Here is a 23,549-nt window from a genome sequence, read left to right as displayed (position 1 = left end):
AATCGAGCACTAACAATATATATAATTGAGATTATATCAGACACAGAAATGTGTCTATCAGCATGTCGTGCCAACCGCATCTCCGCTCCGAGGCATGTCGACCATGCTAGCCGTCCCAACATGCCATGCACGACGCTGGATGCCAAAACGAAGGGTTGCAATAATCAACGGCTTCCCTTCCTTCTGAGATGCAAATATCAGCCACAGAAGTTCGCCACCTAATGCATGACAACTTGTGGCCCAAAGTCAAACATCACGGTTCATGCAAACCCGAATTTTGGCCGCGCCTAACATATGCCAAAGCCATGACACGACGTTGACTGCCAAAACGAAGGGTTGCAATAATCAACGGCTACCCTTCTATCTGAGATGCAGATCTCAGCCGTCCAAGTTTTCCACCTAACGCATGGAAAATTCCGGCCCAAGGCCAAACATCACGGTTTGTACTGAACCCTAATTTTGGCCGCGCCCAACACATGCCAAAGCCATGCACAATGCTGGCTGCCAAAACGAAGGGTTGCAATAATCAACGGCTACCCTTCCATCTGAGATGCAGATCTCAACCGTCCAAGTTTTCCACCTAACGCATGGAAACTTCTGGCCCAAGGCCAAACATCACGGTTTGTACTAAATCCTAATTTTGGCCACGCCTAAACTATGCCAACCATGCCAGCCACACCACATGTTCCAATGGCATGCCGTGCAACCTTTACGCACCAAGGCATGCCAACCATGCCGCATGTGCCAATGGCATGCTGTGCCACATCTCCGTGCCAAGGCATGCCAACCATGCCGCATGTGCCAATGGCATGCTGTGCCACATCTCCGCGCCAAGGAATGCCAACCATGCCGCATGTGCCAATGTCATGTCATGCCAGCCACATCTCCGCGCCAAGGCATGCCAACCATGCCGCATGTGCCAATGGCATGTCGTGCCATATCTCCGCGCCAAGGCATGCTAACCATGCCACATGTGCCAATGGCGTGTCGTGCCAGACAGATCTCCGCGCCAAGGCATGCTAACTATGCCACATGTGCCAATGGCATGCCGTGCCAGCCACATATCCACGCCAAGGCATGCCAACCATGCCAGCCGCACCGCTGTGCCAAAACCATGCCAGCCTTTCCTTCACGTCGTTGGCTGCCAAAACGAAGGATTGCAACAATCAGCGACCACCCTTCCATCTAAGATGCAGATATTAGCCGTCCAAGGTCACCAGCTAACGCGTGGAAACCTTTGGCCCAACGCCAGGCCCTAATTTTGGCCGCGCCCAAACTATGCCAAAACCCTAGTTCTTGGCCGCGCCTAAACTATGCCAAAATCCTAGCTTGGCCATGCCTAACCATGTTAAAGCCATGCCGGCCATGCTTTCATACTGCTGGCTACCAAACAAAGGGTTCCAATAATCAACGACTACCCTTCCTCTCAAGATGCAAAATCTCGACCGTCGAGGGTCACCACCGAGCCGTCAAGTCTCCCAAGGTCAACTTTCCAAACAGCAGCAACATGCTACATGTTTTCCGCGAAAACACTCGAGACATCAACACATGTCACAAACTGGGGATGCTCATTAGGGTATTGGTTTGGCGGTTTACAGCGTGCGGCGTATATTACGCCCGTTACAAGAAAGTGTCATAAGAATGAGGCGGTTAGTAAATACAAGGAGTAATGGTGAAACGTTTCCTTCATTATGGAACATCAATTCCAGGCGTTACCCATTACCGTTTCCTTCCATTTACTCAAACCGTTCCCAATTCTTACGAGACCAGGGTACGTTTCGTTGCGACTTGTATAAATAGATCTCACCTATTTCCACCAAACAACAAGTTTTGGTCAGGAGCATACAACACTCAGAAATCACTTGTTAGCTTTCCCATCTGTTAGCTTTCACTTTCTGATACAAGTCAAACAACTACTCTTCCAGAATCAACTACTCTGGTCTCAACACTCTCTTCGCTTCCCTCCCCAAAACCAACCCTTCACCTTCACTTTGTGACCGAAGCAAGTCTGGAACAACCATTTCTTGGTTTAGGCCGGATTTGTACATATTGATCTCTCGAATCTAAAGTACTCCGTTGCAGTACATTGTTTAGGGTTAAGACTCGTTTGTCACCCACAACACACGAAATTACCGAAACCAGCAAAATATGTTTTCACCCTCATACAATTGGAGACTACAGTGGGAGATTAATATCTCGATTACAATACATATTTACAACTCCCAATCTCATACTTCAACCCAGACATCATGGTGGTAGAAGCAAACGATCCGCTCAGGGATCGACGACTCAGTTACCAGTCATAACACGACAAGAGGTGACTGGGGACTTTCATGGTGGTAGAAGCAAACGATCCGCTCAGGGATCGGCGACTTAGTTACCAGGCGACTCAGTTACCAGTCATAACACGACAAGAGGTAACTGGGGACTTCCAAGATGGTATAAGCAAACGATCTTCCCAGGGATCGACGACTCAGTTACCAGTCATAACACTAAAAGAGGTGACTGGGGACTTACAAGATGGTAGGAGCAAACGATCCGCACAGGGATCGACGACTCGGTTATCAGGTGGCTTAGGGACGACTAGGGACTTTCCACAATCGCAGCGGTGCTTCCCACAAAACTCGGACTTACACCCGGAAGATTTATTTTTCGTCAAGAGATCCGAAAAAACCGAGTAAGTCTTGCCTAGACAAAATACATGGTTTACTACTTCAAGCTTTCACGGGAATGATAAAACCGATAGCCATGTTACGTTTCATCCCATGCTCTCTACCAACACGCAACACTCACGGTTCCATGGTTTTCCTGGGATGTTTGCGTCACTTGCAATCGTAATCAAGACAACATTATTGTAAAACAATTCATTCCAAAAGAATAATCCAAAACCCTCATAGATAACAGTTATCTATCAATTAAAATAAAACCATAAACCAGGCGCTTTGTTTGCCTTTCAAAAAAAAGAAGAGGAGAGCCAACCCCTTTTATAAGCATAACACTTTTGGAATTTGAATAAGGAAAGGATTTCATGTTTGAGCTACATATGGAAAGAGACAACTTGGCCCGCAAGAACAAGCCTCACGGTGCCCAACAGTCCGCGCCATGCTAAGCCAGCGCCGTGCCAATCCAACAGTCCGCACCATGCCCAGCCAACAGTCTGCGCCATACCAAATCCAAACCAGTGCCCACGCCAATCCAGCGCACATTCCAAGCCGATCCAGTGCTAACAGCTTGCATCCTTCCAGCGCCAGCAGCTTGCATCCTTCCAGCACTAATGACTTGCATCTTTCCAGCGCCAGCATCTTGCATGCTTCCAGCGCCAGCAGCTTGCATCTTTCCAGCGCCAGCAGCTTGCATCCTTCTAGCACTAACAACTTTCATCTTTCCAGCGCTAACAGCTTGCACCCTTCTAGGGCCATCTTCTCCGCTCCACAACCAGCCAAAGCAGTGCCATCTTCACCCTTCGAAACAGCGCTATGGCTCCAACACTCCGTGATCAAAACCATGCCATCTCTGCACGATACACCTATGATCACCAGAACCAGAGACGCTTCTGCCACCCCCAACGTTTCTTCAAGTATGGAAGCTCCAACCGTCACCAGAGACGCTGCTACTCCACCATCAGGGAAAGATACTGGAAGAGCCGGAAGAAGCCGACCTCCTTTTACCACCGTTGATTTGATGGAAAGACAAAAGGTTCTCGTAAGGCTCAGACAGGAATGTTTATAACTCGGAAAGAGATACCTATTTCCTGAAGAAACCGACGGAGCGGCCACCATAAGAGTCATGTCAACCCAATAGGGAGCTGACAAGGAATACTTTTAACATCCGGCGCAGGCACTTCAGCAGGACGTGCATTTATAGATGAAGGGGCTCGCATTGCTCTTAAACGCCTAGTAGAAGGGAATCATTAATCCAATTTCATCACATGTAAATATCAGGAACGACTTCTCCACAATCGAGGCAAAGGAAATCACCAACCCTCCTGAATTCACAAAGACCCTCTTCCCGTCAGGAGATGCATAACTTCTGGGGACTTCGCCCACAAAATAGTGCAGTCTATGATAAAACAATTATGTGATATTCTATATTTCTCCAAGGCGTAGCGTCAGGACATATTTGCATCCCTCAACCGCACTGCATCAGGAAAGCAGCCGTTTCCAGCCAGGGAAACCGTTCCCAAACCCCAACCTCTCCTGGAAAGCATAATTGATAGATGGAACTGGGGACTCCTAGCTACTGTTCACTTGAGGGATGTCGAGTTTGACATAACGCTGAGTGATGCAGTCTCCGGCTTCAATATTGTAACCGTCAAGGCTCTGGGAGTTTCAAGGCGCCGTTTCGACGTTCCCTCCAGAAGTGGCTCCGCTTCAACGTTCTCCAGCAGCGGCTTCGCTTCGAGTTTGCTTCAGCAGCCGCTCCGCTTCAACGTTCGCTTCATTAGCCGCTCCGTTTCAGCGTTATCTCCATAAGCTACTCCAGGATCCGAAACAACATTTGGCTCCTTAATTTCAACGTTCTCTCCAATAGCCGAAGCCGCTTCAACACCACTGCTTCCTGCAAATGGTCGTGCCACCACACTCCCCATGTCAAGGATCATGATCGCAGCCATCCAATCTTCGTAGTCATGGCCACCTTTTGATCCATCCCGCCAAAACTCGTGACCATGGAGTTTGCTCTCTTACGCATCCAGCCAATCCTTTTCCTTCCATGGATGCCCATACAATTCTAGCCGACCAACTTTGTTCCCACGACAACATAGTCTCTTATGATTACATCCGCTACCAAGAACTGTTGACGCTCATTTTTTAATACCAGACAATGCTTCACCGCAGTAGAAATCACTACAAAGGCATGCCAACCATGCCAGTTGCACCACCGTTCCAATGGAAAACCATGCCAGCCACGCCTCCATGACCATGCCAGCGGCACGCCGTGCCATCCACATCTCCGCGCCAAGGCATGCCAACCATGCCAGTTGCACCACCGTGCCAATGACAAACCATGCCAGCCACGTCCCCGCGCCAAGGCATTCCAACCATGCCAGCCGCACTACCGTGCCAATAGAAAACCATGCCAGTAACATCTCCGCGCCAAGGCATGCCAACCATGCCATCCACGTCTCCGCACCAAGGAATGCCAACCATGCCAGCCGCACCACATGTGCCAATGGCATGCCGTGCAACCTTTCCACGCCAAGGCATGCCAACCATGCCACATGTGCCAATGGCGTTCCGTGCCAGCCGCATCTCCGCACCGAGGCATGCTGACCATGCCAGACGTCCCAACATGCCATGCACGATGTTGGCTACCAAAACAAAGGGTTGCAATAATCAACGGCTTCCCTTCCTTCTGAGATGCAAATCTCATCCACACAAGTTCGCCACCTAATGCATGGCAACTTGTGGCCCAAAGCCAAATATCACGGTTCATCCAAACCCTAAATTTGGCCGCGCCTAACACATGCCAAAACCATGACACGATGCTGGCTGCCAAAACGAAGGGTTGCAATAATCAACGGCTACCCTTCCATCTGAGATGCAAATCTCAACCGTCCAAGTTTGACACCTAACGCATGGCAACTTCCGGGCCAATGCCAAACATCACGGTTTGTACTAAACCCTACACATGCCAAAGCCATGCAAAACGCTGGTGTTAGAGGGTGAAAAAGATTTCTACTGATTTTGGTAATTTCGGGTGTGTGGGTGAGAAACGAGTTTAAACCCTAAACAATGTACTGCAAGGGAGCAAGGAAGTACTTTAGATTCGAGAGATCAATCTGTACAAATCCGGCCTAAACCAAGAAATGGTCGTTCTAGACTTGTTTCGGTCACAAAGTAAAGGAGAAGGGTTGGTTTTGAGGAGGGAAGCGAAGAGAGTGTTGAGACCAGAATAGTTGATTCTGGAAGAGTAGTTGTTTCACGACTTATATCAGAAAGTTGGAAGCTAACAGATTGAAAGCTAGCAAATATTTTCTGAGTGTTGTATCCTCCTGACCTGAACTTATTATTCGGTGAAAATAGGTAAGACCTATTATACAAGTCGAAGTGAAACGTACTCTGGTCTCGTAAGAAATGGAAAAAGGATGAGTAAATGGGAGGAGGTGGTAATCGATAACGCCTAGAATTGATGTTCCATAAAAGAAAACGTTTCACCATTACTCCCTGTATTTACTAACCGCCTCATCCTTATGACACTGTCTTATAACGGGCGTAGTGTACGCCGCACGTTGTAAACCGCCAATCCAATACCCAATGAGCATCCCCCAGTTTGTTACATGTGTTGATGTCTCGAGTGTATTCGTGGAAAACATGTAGCATGTTGTTGTTCGGAAAGTTGAGCTTGGGAGACTTGTCGGCTCGGTGGTGACCTTCGACGGTCGAGATTTTGCATCTTGAGAGGAAGGGTAGCCGTTGATTATTGCAACCCTTCGTTTGGTAGCCATTGGCATGAAAGCATGGTCGGTATGGCTTTAATATGGCCTAGTTTAGGCGCGACCAAAAGTTAGGGTTTTGGATTTGTTTGGGCGCGACCAAACTAGGGCTTGGCGTCGGGCCAAAGGTTTCCATGCATTAGCTGGTAACCTTGGACGACTAATATCGGCATCTTAGATGTAAAAGTGGTCATTGATCTTCGCAAGCCTTTGTTTTGGTAGTCGCATAGGGAAGGACGACATGCTATGGCGCGGCAAGGTGGTTGGCATGCCATTAGCACATGTGGCATGGCTGGCATGCCTTGGCGCGGTTTGGGCGTGGCCAAAAAAAGGTTTTGGCATTGGGACAAAGGTTACCATGCATTGGTTGGCGACCTTGGACGGCTAATATTCGCATCTTAGATGGAAGGATGGCCATTGATCGTCGCCAGCCTTTGTTTTGGTAATCGCATAGATAAGGCCGACATGGTATGGCGCGACAAGGTGGCTGGCATGCCATTGGCACATGTGTCATGGCCGGCATGCCTTGACGCGGTTTAGGCGTTACTAAAACTAGGGTTTTGGTGTTGGGCCAAAGGTTACCATGTGTTGGTTAGTGACCTTGGACGGCTGAGATTTACCTCTAAGATGGAAGGGTGGCCGTTGATTGTTGCACGCCTTTGTTTTGGCAGCCGTGAAGGGAAGGCCGACATGGTATGGTTTAGGCGCGGCAAGGTGGCTGGAACGGCATGCCATCGGCACATGTGGCATGGTCGGAATGCCTTTGCGCGGTTTAAGCGTGGCCAAAACTAGGGTTTTGGCGTTGGGACAAAGGTTATCATGCGTTGGTTGGTGACCTTGGACGGCTAAGATTTGCATCTAAGATGGAAGGGTGGTCGTTGATTGTCACACGCCTTCGTTTTGGCATCCGTGAGGGGAAGGCCGACATGGTATGGTTTAGGCGCGGCAAGGTGGTTGGCACGACATGTCATTGGAACATGTGGCATGGTCGGCATGCCTTGGCGCGGTTTAGGCATGGCCAAAACTAGGGTTTTGGCGTTGGGCCAAAGGTTACCATGCGTTGGTTGGTGACCTTGGACGGTAAAGATTTGCATCTAAGATGGAAAGGTGGTCGTTGATTGTCGCACACCTTAGTTTTGGCAGCCGTGAGGGGAAGACCGACATGGTATGGTTTAGGCGCGGCAAGGTGGCTGGCACGGCATGCCATTGGCACATGTGGCATGGTCGGCATTCCTTGGCGCGGTTTAGGCGTGGCCAAAAATAGGGTTTTGGAGTTGGGCCAAATGTTACCATGTGTTGGCTGGCGACCTTGGACGGCTAAGATTTTCATCTATATGGAAGGGTGGCCGTTGATTGTCGCACGCCTTCGTTTTGGCTGGCATGGTTGGCATGCCTTGGCGCGGAGACGTGGCTGGCATGGTTTTCCATTGGCACGGTGGTGCGGCTGGCACGGTTGGCATGCCTTTGCGCGGAGACGTGGTTGGCATTGTTTGCCATTGGCACGGTGGTGTAAGAATTTAGGGTTTGTTGTACGAAGGTGATGTCAGTCAATACTAAGGGTTCTACCGTGGAACATGACACATATATATGTAAAAAAAAAAGGTACCCTGGTAATTCTTACGTAGGCGTGTTGGATGATTCAATAAATGCGCTAGTGGTCCTAGTGACGTCATGTCAGATGTAAGGTTTTACGATTTTAACCCTAATCTAAAAACCACCATCAACATTAAGTCCCCTGCTTAGGTCGGAACATGAGCATTGTTGCGAGGCAAGCATAAGATGGTGACAGGAGAGGACAAAATCGAAATGACAAGTCGTGAAAATATGGTCAAGAAGACCCGACTAACCTTTTTCGAGAGGTAAGGAGAGTTCGTGATTCTCGTGTTGGCGCCCTTGCATAGATTCTACTTGTTATGTTGCTGGCTAGACCGTGAAGTGGTGAGATGTAGATTGTCGTCTTGTAATGGGAGCCGCAGGCGTTGGTCGGCTTGGAATCGGAGCCGCAGGCGTTTGTCGTCTTGGAATGGGAGGAACTGGCTTTCGGTCAGCGGAATGGTGGAAACTGTCTTCTGTCCGCAGAATGGTGTAAACTGGTTTCAGAAGTTCGGCTACCAAAGGATGGTGATGACGCTGGAACTTCGGTTATAAAATGGTAGTGATGGCGCCTGGAAACTTTGTCGAAATCAGTGTTTGGGATGCCGAAACCCTAATTAGCGCTCCTTACTAAAATCGTTGTAGAATTCTCGTACAAACTCGGATTTTGACGGTCTGCCCCTCCATCTGACCGGAAAAGAATTTCCTATCTCTGTATTCGAGAATATTTAGGTTTTAAACTCGTTTAGGAGGTAAAAACGGCCCGACAGTGAAACTCGGGAAGAATTCAGGAGGGATGTTGCGGGCCCGGGGTAGCATAGTCGCGCCGAGTCATCTGTTCCCGTTCATGGAGCAAGAAGGGAGCTTTATTCTGTGCAAAACTCTAGAAACTCCGTCCGTATGAAAAGAGGTATTGACCTTCTTCTGTTTTTTGTTGCTCGTTTGTATCCGCGCTTTCGACTGCAGTGTCTCTCCAGTGGATTCCAAAATTTACCAAACTCCATTGCATTCTTGGGACGGATGGATGGAATATATGCTCGGCAACGATCATATCAGGGTTAATCTTGGAGATTGTGGTTGCGGTGTCGGTCCATCCTCGGCTTTAGGTTGTTCAGTGCCTGGACCTTCTGACCGCGATGATGATGTGTTGTGAATGCTTGTATGGTCGAAAACTTCTGGCGCCCCCGGATGAAATAGGGAGACGTTCCGTTTCCGATGTGCTGCTATCAAGTATTCTAGGACTTTGTTCCAAGCGACATCCTTCGAACCATCTTCTGAATCTTGGACTATCGTATGAAATGCGATGTGGTAAGAAGTCCCCAGTTATACTTCGGTTTGATCCGATGGCATGGATGAATATATGAATGTATATTTGTGGCGTGCTCTTGAAGTCTTCGGTGTACATGTACGGCTTCGTGTTGAGAAATTCCTGCGGCTCGTGAAACTTCGACAATGATGATGTTGAAATCAGAAATAACCTGGTTGAGGGGAGTGAAAGCGTCTCATGCTGGTAGTCCCCATGTGTATCCTATTTTCATTGAATCTCCTTGAATCCATGTCCACGTGATTTGATACAAGCTTATCGTACTCTTCTGGATGGGATGCTGGGATGCTAAGGATATCGCATAAACGAAATATTCTGGATAGCGAAGATGTAGGAATGCGAGAGTTATGTTGTTTATCATGGCTCCCTCTGTTTCTTCAAGAAATTTTTTCAGCCGCGTCTCTGGAGTTATCTCATGAGTCTTTGATGGTCATCGATGGACTGCGAAGAGAAGTCCCCGGTCGCATTTTTTTCAGTTTCTGAAGTTATTTTCCTCTGGGCAGGCTTGGGATCCTCCGCGGCCTCGTAAAGTGTTGAAGGCGTCTTCTAGACAGAGAGGTGATGGTATTCTTGCGCTATACCCTTGAAGAGTAGATGACCTTGTTGCGGCTATGGTCTTTTGGTTGACCGTGTCTTCTGAGCTTTGACAGTGAAGGGATTCGTGTATATCCTCAGTCCTCAAGTATGCTTTACATGTTTCCATCTTTATAGTGATTGCTGATGTGGTGAAGCTCTGGCTGGTATCAACAAATGAGCGGCAACAATTCTTGGTAGCAGATGTAATCAGAAGAGACCACAATGTCGTGGTAATAAAGTAGGTTGGCTGGAATGGTATGGGCATCCATGGAAGTAAAAGGATTGGCTGGAGTTGTACGGGCATCCGTGGAAGTCAAAGTATTGGATGGATGCGTAAGCGAGCAAACTGTCAATGACTACGAAGATTGGTTGGCTCTGATCATGATCCTTGACATGGGGAGCGTGGTGGTACGAACCTTTGCAGGAAGAAGCGTCGTTGAAGCATCTTCGACTCTTGGAGAAGATGTTGAAACTTAAGAAGCCGAACGCTAAAGACTCGTATTCGGATCCTGGAGAAGCTTATGGAGAGAACGCTGAAACGGGGCGGCTGTCGGAGTGATCATTGAAGCGGAGTCGCTGCTGTAGGATGTTGAAACAGAGCGGTTGTGTTAATCAGTGTGTTGTCAAACTGGACACCCTTCAAGCGAACAATGGTTAGGAGTCCCCAGTTCCATCTATCACTCGTTCTTTCCAGGAAAGGTTGGGGTTTGGGGATGTCTTCTCTGGTTGGAAACAGCTGCTTCCCTGATGCAGTGCGGTTGAGGGCTGAAAATATGCCTTGACGTTGCGCCTTGGGGAAATATAGAATATCACATAAATGTTTCATCCTAAACTGCACAATTTTGCAGGCGAAGTCCCCAGAAATCATGCATCTTCGACAGGGAAAAAATTCTTTGAGAACTCAGAGGGGCTGCTGAATTTTCTTTGCTTCGATTTTGGAGAAGTCTTTCCTGATCTTTTCGTGTCATGAAATTAGATTGTTGATTCCATTCTACTGGGCGTTCAAGAGCAACGCTGGAAGGATGCAAGATGCTGGCGCAGGGAATATGCAAGTTGTTAGCGCTGGAAAGGATGCAAGTTGCTGGCGCTGGAAAGATGCAAGATGTTAGCGCTGGAAGGATGCAAGTTGTTAGCGATAGATCGGCTTGGAATGGGCGCTGGCTTGGCGTCGACACTGGCTTGGCATGGACGCTGGCTTGGATTTGGTATGGTGAGGACTGTCGGCTGGGAATGGCACGGACTGTTAGCTTGGCACGGCGCTGGATTGGCGTGGCGCGGGCTTGTTCTTGCGGGCCCAGTTGCCTCTTTCCATGTAGCTCAAATAGGAAATCATTTACTTATTCAAATTACAAAAGTGTTATGCGTTTGAAAGGGGTTGGCTCTCCTTTTTATCTCGTATCTTTGTTCTCACGTCCTGGTGTTAGCGGTAGCAATAAAGTGGAAAAGCATATTCCAGCTATGTACTCCAGCGTTTCTCTTTCAATTTGTTTTCTTGTTTTCTTGTGTTGGTGCAAACCTTAGCCATAGGTATGCCTTCCATAAATCTGTAAAAATATTGTTCTTCTGAACTGGTGTAAACCCTAGACATGGGTATGCCTTTCATGAACTTGTAGAAACACTTCGTCATAAACAATTCCTCTTTAAATATCACCGTAATAACGTCGGATGCCTCATGAATAGTGACGGGTAATCATTATTATGCAAAGTAGGCACGTACGGGTAGGTGACTGCTTTTTTTTTTTGAAAGGCAAACAAAGTGCTTGGTTTATGGTTTTTATTTTCTGGATTTTTGGATTGGTAGACAAGTATTACCCCTGAGGGTTTTGGATTATTATTTGGAATGAGCTGTTTTAGAATATTGATGTTTTTGGTTATGAATATAAGTGGCATGAGTACCCCAGGGAATTCATGGAAATGTGAATGTTGTGCGATAGTAGAAAGCATGAAACACGGGAAAAATATGGCTATTAGTTTTTTATCTCCCCTGTGAAGATTTGAAGTAGTAGACCATGTATTTTGTCTAGCAAGACTTACTCGATTTTTTGGATCTCTTGATGAAAAGGAATATCCCGGGTGTAAGACCGAGTTTTGTGGGAAGCACCGCCGTGAATATGGAAAGTCCACAGTCATCCTTTGTCATGTCATGACTGGTAACCGGGTCGTCTGGTAACTGAGCCGTCGATCCCTGGGCGGGTCATTTGGATTCTACCGTCCTGACGTCTGGGTCAAAATATGAGATCGAGGATGAAAGTTGACATTGTAACCGAAAGATCAATCTCCCACTGTGGTCGCCAATTGTTTGAGGGTGAAAACGATTTCTGCTGATTTTGGTAATTTCGGGTGTGTGGGTGAGAAACGAGTTTAAACCCCAAACAATGTACTGCAAGGGAGTACTTTAGATTCAAGAGATCAATCTGTACAAATCCGTCCTAAACCAAGAAATGGTCGTTCCAGACTTGCTTCGGTCACAAAGTGAAGGAGAAAGGTTGGTTTTGGGGAGGGAAGTGAAGAGAGTGTTGAGACCAGAATAGTTGATTCTGGAAGAGTAGTTGTTTCACGACTTGTATCAGAAAGTGGGAAGCTAACAGATGGAAAGCTTGCAAATATTTGCTGAGTGTTGTATCCTCCTGACCTGAACTTGTTGTTCGGTGGAAATAGGTAAAACCTATTTATACAAGTCGAAGTGAAACGTACTCTGGTCCCGTAAGAAATGGAAAACAGATGAGTAAATGGGAGGAGGTGGTAACCGGTAACGCCTAGAATTGATGTTGCATAAAAGAAAGCGTTTCACTATTACTTCCTGTATTTAATAACCGCCTCATCCTTATGACACTGTCTTATAACGGGCGTAGTGTACGCCGCATGTTGTAAACCGCCAATCCAATACCCAATGAGCATCCCCCAGTTTGTTACATGTGTTGATGTCTCGAGTGTATTCGTGGAAAACATGTAGCATGTTGTTGTTCGGCAAGTTGAGCTTGGGAGACTTGTCGGCTCGGTGGTAACCTTCGACGGTCGAGATTTTGTATCTTGAGAGGAAGGGTAGCCGTTGATTATTGCAACCCTTTGTTTGGTAGCCATTGGCATGAAAGCATGGTCGGTATGGCTTTAATATGGCCTAGTTTAGGCGCAGCCAAAAGCTAGGGTTTTGGCTTTGTTTGGGCGCGACCAAATTAGGGCTTGGCTTCGGGCCAAAGGTTGCCATGCGTTAGCTGGTAACCTTGGACGGCTAAGATCTGCATCTTAGATGGAAAAGTGGTCGTTGATCTTCGCAAGCCTTTGTTTTGGTAGCCGTATAGGGAAGGCCGACATGGTATGGCGCGGCAAGGTGGTTGGCATGCCATTGGCACATGTGGCATGGCTGGCATGCTTTGGCGCGGTTTGGGCGTGGCCTAAACAAAGGTTTTGGCGTTGGGCCAAAGGTTACCATGCGTTGGTTGGCGACCTTGGACAGCTAACATTTGCATCTTAGATGGAAGGATGGCAGTTGATCGTCGCCAGCCTTTGTTTTGGTAACCGCATAGGGAAGGCCGGCATGGTATGGCGCGGCAAGGTGGCTGGCATGCCATTGGCACATGTGGCATGGCCGACATGCCTTGGCGCGATTTGGGCGTGACCAAAACTAGGGTTTTGGTGTTGGGACAAAGGTTACCATGTGTTGGTTGGTGACCTTGGACGGCTGAGATTTGCCTCTAAGATGGAAGGGTGGCCATTGATTGTTGCACATCTTTGTTTTGGCAGCCGTGAAGGGAAGGCCGACATGGTATGGTTTAGGCGCGGCAAGGTGGCTGGCACGGCATGCCATTGGCACATGTGTCATGGCCGGCATGCCTTGGCGCAGTTTGGGCATGACCAAAACTAGGGTTTTAGGCCAAAGGTTACCATGCGTTGGTTGGTGACCTTGGACGGCTAAGATTTGCATCTTAGATGGAAGGATGGTCGTTGATCGTCGCAAGCCTTTGTTTTGGAAACCGCTTAGGGAAGGCCGGCATGGTATGACGTGGCAAGGTGGCTTGCATTCCATTGGCAGATGTGGCATGGCCGGCATGCCTTGGCGCGGTTTGGGCGTGACCAAAACTAGGGTTTTGGCGTTAGGCCAAAGATTACCATGGGTTGGTTGGTGACCTTGGACGGCTAAGATTTGCATCTAAGATGGAAGGGTGGTCGTTGATTGTCGCATGCCTTCGTTTTGGCAGCCGTGAGGGGAAGGCCGACATGATATGGTTTAGGCGCGGCAAGGTGGATGGAACGACATTCCATTGGCACATGTGGCATGGTCGGCATGTCTTGGCGCGGTTTAGGCGTAGCCAAAACTAGGGTTTTGGCGTTGGGCCAAAGGTTACCATGCATTGGTTGGTGACCTTGGACGGCTAAGATTTGCATCTAAGATGGAAGGGTGGTCGTTGATTGTCGCACACCTTCGTTTTGGCATCCGTGAGGGGAAGGCCGGCATGGTCTGGTTTAGGCGCGGCAAGGTGGCTGGCACGACATGCCATTGACACATGTGGCATGGTCAGCATGCCTTGGCGCGGTTTAGGCGTGGCCAAAACTAGGGTTTTGGCGTTGGGCTAAAGGTTACCATGCGTTGGTTGGTGACCTTGGACGGTTAAGATTTGCATCTAAGATGGAAGGGTGACCGTTGATTGTCGCACACCTTCGTTTTGGCAGCCGTGAGGGCAAGACCGGCATGGTATGGTTTAGGCGCGACAAGGTGGATGGAACGGCATGCCATTGTCACATGTGGCATGGTCGGCATGCCTTCGCGCGGTTTAGGCGTGGCCAAAACTAGGGTTTTGGCGTTGGGCCAAAGGTTACCATGCGTTGGCTGGTGACCTTGGACGGCTAAGATTTGCATCTATATGGAAGGGTAGCCGTTGATTGTCGCACGCCTTCGTTTTGGTAGCCGTAAAGGGAAGGTCGGCATGGTTGGCATGCCTTGGCGCGGAGACGTGGCTGGCATGGTGGCGCGGCTGGCATGGTTGGCATGCTTTGGCGCGGAGACGTGGCTGGCATGGTTTTCCATTGGCACGGTGGTGCGGCTGGCATGGTTGGCATGCCTTGGCGCGGAGACGTGGCTCGCACGGTTTTCCATTGGCACGGTGGTGCAGATGGCATGGTTGACATGCCTTGGGGCGGAGATGTGGCTGGTACGACTTGCCATTTGCACGGTGGCGCGGCTGGCATGGTTGGCATGCTTTGGCGCGGAGACGTGGCTGGCATGGTTTGTCATTGGCACGGTGGTGCGACTGGCATGGTTGGCATGCCTTGGTGCGGAGACGTGGCTGGCATGGTCGACATGCCTTGGCGCGAAGATGTGGCTTGCACGGCTTGCCATTGGCACGGTGGCGCGGCTGGCATGGTTGGCATGATTTGGCGCGGAAACGTGGATGGCATGGTTTGCCATTGGCACGGTGGTGCGACTGGCATGGTTGGCATGCCTTGGTGCGGAGACGTGGCTGGCATGGTTTGCCATTGGCACGATGGTGCGGCTGGCATGGTTGACATGCCTTGACGCGGAGATGTGGCTGGCACGGCTTGCCATTGGCACGGTTGGCATGCTTTGGCACGGAGACGTGGCTGGCATTGTTTGACATTGGCACGGTGGTGCGGCTGGCATGGTTGGCATGCCTTGGCGCGGAGACGTGGCTGGCATGGTTTGCCATTGGCGCGGTGGAGTAAGAATTTATGGTTTGGTGTACGAAGGTGATGTCGGTCATTACTAAGGGTTCTACCGTGGAACATGACACGTATATATGTAAAAAATGGTACCCTGGTAATGTTTACGTAGGCGTGTTGAATGATTCAATAAATGCGTTAGTGGTCCTAGTGACGTCATGTCATTTTAGGGTTTTTTCATCTGATAAATCATTCGTCTTTCACTTAGTGTTTCATCTTAAATATAATATGATTTTTTCTCCTGATTTCATTTTAGGGTTTTATTTGTTGAAGAACTGAAGAAATTTGAAGATCTGATATGAAATCTCATCTTAGAAGGTTTTTGTTTCATCATTTGTGGAATCAAATTTTAGGGTTTGAAGGATATATGGTTTCAAGGATATATACTAATTGATCTAATCTGATTTTGTGATTTCACTTTAGGGTTTGAAAGAGTGAAGAATTGAAGTTGAAGGTATATGAATCGATTTGTTTAATTTCAATTTTAGGGTTTTAGTTAGTATGAAATTATGAATTGAGTTGTTTAATTTAATTTTAGGGTTTCAAAATATGAATTGATTTGTTGTTCATTTCAGTTTGCTCATCGGAGTTTGAACTTGGTATATCTTCTTCTTTAGGTATTGTTTCATGTGAAGCTGTTTTGTTATTAGCATGTTGAGATTAGGGTGTTTTTTTGTGATTCTTAATTCTAGTTTTCCATCCCAGTAAGTTTTAAATCCTATAAATGGAGTGATGTTAATAGAATTCAGCTACAATTGCTTTCTCCCATTTCTTATTTTGCTTATAAAATCAGTGATAATCTTCGAGAAGTAGATTTTCTAACTATGCTTGCTTTCAGTGCTATGTTGTTTGTTAATTTTCCTAAAAGAAAAAACGATTTTAAATTGGACCTTAAATAGGCTTTGTAAATTTGTAAACTTTAGTTTCTCTTTAGATTTGGTTCAGCCTATACATCTTTTGTATTCCTGTGAGTTTTTTGTATTCTCTCTGAATTTTGCTAGTAGATTCTGTTACAAATAAAAATTTACAAGAAATAGTAATTTCACTTACCTGTTATATACCGGCAATCGAGATAGGTGCTTGTTTGTATTCATATATTTGCTTTGCTGGAAAACTCTCATGCTTCTTTCCACTTGGTAAATTGTTGCGGAACTTAGTAGATTAACTTAAGACTGCATTAGAATATTCTCTGTGGTACAGATTCATCTGTGGATCTATAGTTCCTGGACGCTTAGCCACTATTTTTGCATCCACGGATAACTTTAATAGATTAGCGAAAATTTTATCTCAACTACTTCTGCAAGATTATCTTGTATTACTTAATAAACGTGGACTGGACCACTCAGCTCGGATGAACTCTTTCTTTTTCAGGGATGTCTGTACCTTTTAGTCTAACCATGCCATCCATCTTAGGACTGCTTTAGAGTTTAACTAGTTACGTTTTCTAAGAAATTGAATCTTGTGCATTTGATTATTCAGTTTTATGCAGTAATGACTTCTGGCGTAACTTTGTATGCCAATTTAGATTTGTATCTTCTTTAGAGTTGGCCTTACTTGATGAATTCTTACTAGTTACATACTGACAGCCGAGATAGATGCTTGTTTGTCTGCTTGTCTTTTCTTTGCTGGAAATTTCCCATGGTTCTTTCTGCTTGGTAATTTGTTGAGGAACTTAGCAGGTTAACTTAAAACTACGTTAGAGCATTCTCCATGGTACAGATTTCCTCCATAAATCTGTAGTTCCTGGACACTTAACCATTATGTTTGCGTCCATGGATAACTTTAATAGAGGAGCAAACATTGTATCTTAACCACTTCCGCAAGATTAACCTGTATTACTTACATGAATGAGGACACTGGACCACTCAACTGGCATGAACTCTTTCTTTTTCGGGACTGTCTCTACCTATTAGTCTATCCATGCCACTGATCTTATGACTGCTATAGAGTTTAACTAGTTAGCTTTTTTCAAAAACTGAATCTTGTGCAGTTGATTATTCAGAACTGAATCTTGTGCAGTTGATTATTCAGTTTTATGCAGTAATTAGTTTTTGCATAATTGGTACTGAGATTACTTGTGATGTCATTTTAATTTGTATCTTCCTTAAGGTTGGTCTGATAAATTATCTCTTTTGAAATTAGATTTATGGTCTGGCACCCATTCGGCGTGTTTTGGAAGACTCGGAAAGTGATGAGTTGACCCTTGCTTCTGACCAAGTTGTAAAAATCTAGCTACCTGGTTCGCTGAAGTGTATGTAGGTGCAACTCGAAATACGTATATACATCAGAGGGCATCAGGTAAATGACTTATATCTGTTGCAAATTTTTGTGTTTCTGTGTATATTCGTACATCTTTGTTCAGTTTCAAATCTTAATAATTTCACCTATCTGTATTAGACAATGAGACATAGGACCTGCCACCATTATCACCTTCCTTACTTTGGACTGCCATATTCCCTAATGAAGTGAACTTTAGAATCTGATAACCAGGTCATTGTCTTGGTTGAGTCTTTACTTAATTCTTGCCGCACTTCTATCATAGCATATCAAAAGAGATGTATAAGGCAGATTAATGCAGAATTGAGTTGAATGCTAAATTAAATACTAGAATTACATGGGAGCAGAATCAAAAAAAAAATTTATGTAACCTAACTCTTGGACAAGTCTTTTCGACTTTTGCCATCAGTCGTGAACTGGGAAAATTATGTAACCTAGTTCAAGTGTGTTGTACAAAAATGTATCAAAAAAAATTACTATTTCTTGTAAATTTTTATTTGTTTTTTAAGTACTGGAAATACGTATATACATCAGAGGGCATCGAGTAAATGACTTGTTCTTTATTACAAAACCACTGTAAGTATTTCTCATTGTTCTTTTCCCCAATTGATATGTTTTTGTAATTGCATCCCTATGTGGTATAACATCTTAGTTTTGTCTGCTTTTAACATAGGTGATAGGTTGGTATATATGCTTATGATTCAGAGAGTGAAATGATGACAGCTCTTGTAAGTATATCTCATTATTCATGTAGTATGTTGGTATTCAGAGAGTGAAATTATGACAGCTACAATTGATATTTTTGTGTAATTTCATCAGTATGTTTTGACTGCTCGTTACGACCATGCCACGTAGTAACGGCTCGCAGCTGTTACAAGAGCCGTTACGAAAGAACTTCGTAATGGCTGCTGGGCCGTCGCGAAAAATTTGTGGCACCCCTTTTCGTAACGGTCATGAACCATTACAACTCCGATTCGTAACGTTTTCGGATCGGAAAAAATGGTGTAGTGTCCTCTAAGTAATTCTTTCCAGCACTTTGCTTTACTATCCATGACCCCTGAAGAATGAGAACCCAATGAGTCCTAGTTTTTATATCCAATAAACAGTTTTTCTGAATGTCACAATAATTAGTTAACGAATGAATTATAAAATAAGAACTACATTTGATAGAGTTATCCACTAAGTCTGAAGTAAAAAATTAACTTCTGCTTGCACTTATTTTCGAAATGTAAGGTATAATATAAGCTTGAACCTCGAATTCCTATATGCGTCATTTCCATTGATGAAGATCAACAATAAAAGATTTTCTTCATTTACAGGAGATGATGCACCCTATTTCTGCAAAACCATCCTACGGTTAATGCACACTCTTTTATGTCTTTCGAATCTGTGAAGCATGTATCTGGAAAGAGAGATGACATAATTGATTTATGGATGTACCTGAACAATGCTCCCATCCCAAGATTATCTTCTCGTTTGTCAGATCTTAACCAATCTGCAGCAACCATTTGCATCCAGGTACGTTTTGCCTTGATCTACATGATAAACAAAAAAGACTACGTCTGCCAATAAATCTCACTCTAGAAATATTATAAATTTATATATCATATCAAAAGCTCTCTTTGATTGAAGGCTGCAAATATAGTTTTATAGGGATAAGTGCAGAGAAGAAACCTTCTGATGATCTTTTAAATAAGATGACTTCTCCAACTCTTCTTCCACTAGTCCCAACGAACAGGTAACGTGATAGTATTCTCAGTCCAATTCCTGTCAGTGAAATCCATAGTTGTAGCTTTATAAGTACTCCCTTTGTCATCCTCTTCATATATCCATAGCTTGGCAGTGTCAGCGGTAAATCTACGGAATATAGCAACACGTCCATTCACTTCTAATAAATAACAACGGTTGAAATTAGGATGGGGTCAGCAGGCCTATCAACAGATCTGAACTTAAAAATCTGAATCGTTCTGAACTTCTCACTTCCAACATCAAATGCCACCATAAATACATCATTACCATTGTTCCAATCTCCACACTCAAATATACCTGGGAACCAATAAACAGATCCATTCGCATATACGGAACTTACAGTGCGATAAAAATGATGAGGAGGCGCAGCTTCGATCTTTCTCCATGAGCTTTGGCCTAAGTCAAGACCTCAAAAATTGGGCCATCAACTATGGTCTCATCACCCTGTTTCCGTGACATATTCCACATGCACATGACTTTGTGTTTCTTAGTGGCAGGATCGTATCCAAAACTATAGGTAGGAGAACCAATATAACAAGTTTTCCATTTGCTAGCCTGGGTTGTTTCTCCGGTGCTAATATTATATATGCAAGCAGCATCATCCTGGCTGTAAACAAAACAAATCAAAGTATTAAGGCCTCCAATAATTTCACTACAGTGAGCCGACCTCAACCTCCTTACGGTGGGAATAGTTGACGCTACTCTACCGCTTTCTTTAGACAATAAGCCAGTGGTCTTGAAATACGCTCGATAATCTTGGTAATAGATCCCCCAAGTTTCTTTTCCGTCCCACTTCTAACTTGTGGAATGGTGAAGAAAAAACGTTGGAGTGTTTTTGATCTATTAAAATGCAAATCGACAAAGCAGGGATCTCGGATTAATGAACGCCAAGGTTTAGATACGCACTTGAACTGCATAAGTGACTTGGCAGGGATTCTGTTCAGTATATCATATAATAACATATTTTCGTCAATTATACTAATAACACTACTAGTCTTTGGAACAAGTTCTTTCTGATTATTATCATCACCATTACTTTTCTCCTTGTTCTGCAACATCTTTTTCGTCTTTCCACTCATCCTTTCATCTCTCTACAATATCACAATCAATCATTTAACAGCCTCCAGCTAATCGATAGAACTTATGGTAATTTTCTGAATCATAAAACCACAGCATCCCCAAGAACACACACAAACAACATACAAGAACAGATAGAATTCAAATGATTCACACAACCCACCCCTTCCAAATTCATGAAACAAACTTTAACAGACTAAATCAAAATAGAGTAAATAAGATTCCATACCTTCTGAAGGCAGTGGGCAAAGTGGTGGTGGTGGTGAGATGAACTGACCTTGTCTACAATTTCAAGACACAAATTCAGTGTTAAAAAATGGTTACTCGAGAGGATATTAAGTCAGTGTGTTGAGGAGAAGGGATTGATTATACATTACCTTTGTATTTCTTTCTCCTGTTGGTAGGATTTAGAATCAATTAGGGTTTCTGAAAGAATTTTTTTTTTTTCTAACAAGAAGAAGTTTTTAACGAAAGTGCTACGGGGACCCGGATTTATACACCACTATCTTACACCACGACGTGGCGTCTACATCAACCGTGATTTCCTCCCACACTACCCAACAGGAAAAACAGGGGGCCGGTTTAAAGGATGAACCAACCAAAAGTTGACATAATGGTGTAGAACTTTTGGGGTATAAATCCGGGGTCCCTAAAGCAGATTTAAGGGGTTGACAGTAACAACGGTTTAAGCAGGTACTGCATTTTGAACAGGTGTTTTCTTTTCGATGGAAGACTGCTAACAAGTGTCCATCAATCACTAGCTAGGTCTTTCTTTGCGATTTTTCAGTATTCATTTCTGCTTTTTATTTTTAATTTTTATTTTCTGCTTTTTATATTAGAGATTTTGTTAATGGGAGTGTTAAAAATAAAATAACAAAATAAATCAAAGCATGGAGCAGTAGAACGAAATAGCTTCAATCGCATCAACACCTACAACAGCACTGACATTGTTATCTCCGGGGACTGAGAAAATGAACGTTGGGTCTTCTGTAGATTCAAGAGTGTGTGTCTGGCTCACTGGATCCCATGGTCAATTGCATTTACAACCTATATACAAAGCCGTTTCATAACATAGGTTTCTATTGATAGATAATTCAGTACTGAAAGGCTTCTCCTAATTGCATCCTAACGACAATTTGCAGTTATTAGGTGCAACCTACCAATAGTTGTCGGTAATAGCGCGTTTGGATATATTTCTACATGTGGTTCATGTTTTTCAAGAAGTAGAAGTCAAAAGTAAAACTATTTTGCTGTAAACTTGAATACATGATGAGTTTCATTTTAATATGCTTATAATTGGCCTCTTGTTTAAGTGTTTCCTGAAATGATTTAGTTGATTTGTTTTCACTAGTATTGTACCGGTGGTAGTGGATATTCTTGTAGTGGTGGTAGTATTTAATTTTGGATTTCTCTGAGAAGCAGCTATATATATTGATTTGACAAACTTGCTGACTTGTAACAATTAAGTAATTACGGCTATGGTTAGGGTTTAGCTCTTGATTGAATACTTAAATATGTATTTAATTAGTGCACTGTAGTGTGTGATATTGCCTTTGGGTAAGCTAGTTATTTGGTATGATTTATTAATAATAGTCTGAATTAGTTTTGTTTGCAATAAAACCAATAGCTGAGCTTGTGTGTGGAGCTTATATATTCAGACGGTGTTGATGGTAAGTAAAAAATATATTTGGACTTCAGTTTTTATGTGATTAACTCTTGTTGTTGATTCCATTTTGTATGGATCAACTACTGTTATTGATCTCAAGTAAAAAGATCTTTGGACTTCAGTTTTTTGTGGGATCAACTCCTGTTGTTGATCCAAATTTTTATGGATCAACTACTTTCGTTGATCCCATTTTTTATTGATCAACTACTGCTGTTGATCCCAAATAAAAAAGATCTCTGGACTTCAGTAGAGTTGATCCCATTTGTTATGAATCAACTACTGTTGTTGATCCCATTTTTTATGGATCAACTATTGTTGTTAACTCCACTCACTGGATCAACTTCCATTATTGACACAAAAAACTAGAATATATATTAGTAAAGTTATTACTTTTAATTTTGGATCAACTTCTGTTGTTGACACAAAATTTTGGTGGCAGCGGCGGTAGAGGTGGTGGTGGTGGCGACGACGGGTGGTGGATTGATGGAGACGTTGGTGGTGGTGGTGGCGGCGACGATGGTGGCGGCGACAGTGGACTGGCGATGGTGGCGTCGGTGGTGGTGGCAAACTGGTGGTGGTGGTGTAATGGTGGTGGAGTGGTGGTGTAATGGTGGTAGATTGGTGGTGGTCATTGAACCGTGGTGGTCGAATGATAGTTGAATGTTGGTGGTGGTGGTGGTGGTAGTGGTGGTGCGAGTGAAGTGGTAGAGGAAGAAATTTATTCCATTTTGAAATAAAGTAAAATATTATATGGATGAGGGTATTAAACTGATAAGGTTATTTAAAAGTATGGATATATTTATTGCAGGGCTGAATTGGGGCCCATGGAAACTAATTGGGGGCCAGGACACATTTTATACCCACACCAAAAGATATATGGGGATTCCAAAATGATGGTGAAATAACTATTTTATCCTTCTCTAATAACTTCTTCTCCTCTCATTCTTCTTCTCCTCCGCTCCCTCTCTCCCACTGTTTCCCATTCCATTAGCGATTTTTGAGGAAAAAAAATCTCACCGACTCAGCGTCGTAAATGAACTAAAAAAAAATAGATTTTCAACTGCAAAATTGCAGTTACAGTTCCAGGGTCGTTAACAACGGTTTTTTATTGCTTAACGATTTTTGATATGCATGTTGAATTGATAAAAAATCGTTAACCATTAGGGTATACTAGATAA

The 23,549-nt window shown here is 44.6% G+C and overlaps 2 long non-coding RNA genes across 3 annotated transcripts; one reads left to right on the top strand and one right to left on the bottom strand.

Annotated features, from left to right (window-relative positions):
* The first annotated feature begins 15,811 nt into the window (after positions 1–15,811).
* Positions 15,812–19,333, top strand: LOC113271710. 2 transcript variants are annotated; one of them, XR_003322289.1, is made up of 5 exons: positions 15,812–15,920; positions 16,026–16,056; positions 17,745–17,900; positions 18,553–18,607; positions 19,199–19,333. It is a non-coding gene; the product is annotated as an uncharacterized LOC113271710 (long non-coding RNA). The 2 variants fall into 2 exon arrangements; XR_003322288.1 differs by having other exon boundaries at positions 17,745–18,607.
* LOC113271709 lies at positions 18,606–21,095 on the bottom strand. Its single transcript, XR_003322287.1, has 4 exons — positions 21,083–21,095; positions 19,320–20,987; positions 19,132–19,217; positions 18,606–18,936 (listed from the first exon to the last, which is right to left on the bottom strand). It is a non-coding gene; the product is annotated as an uncharacterized LOC113271709 (long non-coding RNA).
* Positions 21,096–23,549: the final 2,454 nt, after the last annotated feature.

This window comes from Papaver somniferum, chromosome 4, assembly GCF_003573695.1.
Source record: "Papaver somniferum cultivar HN1 chromosome 4, ASM357369v1, whole genome shotgun sequence".
NCBI classification, from domain to species: domain Eukaryota; kingdom Viridiplantae; phylum Streptophyta; class Magnoliopsida; order Ranunculales; family Papaveraceae; genus Papaver; species Papaver somniferum.
This window is presented reverse-complemented; position numbering and strand designations above follow the sequence as displayed.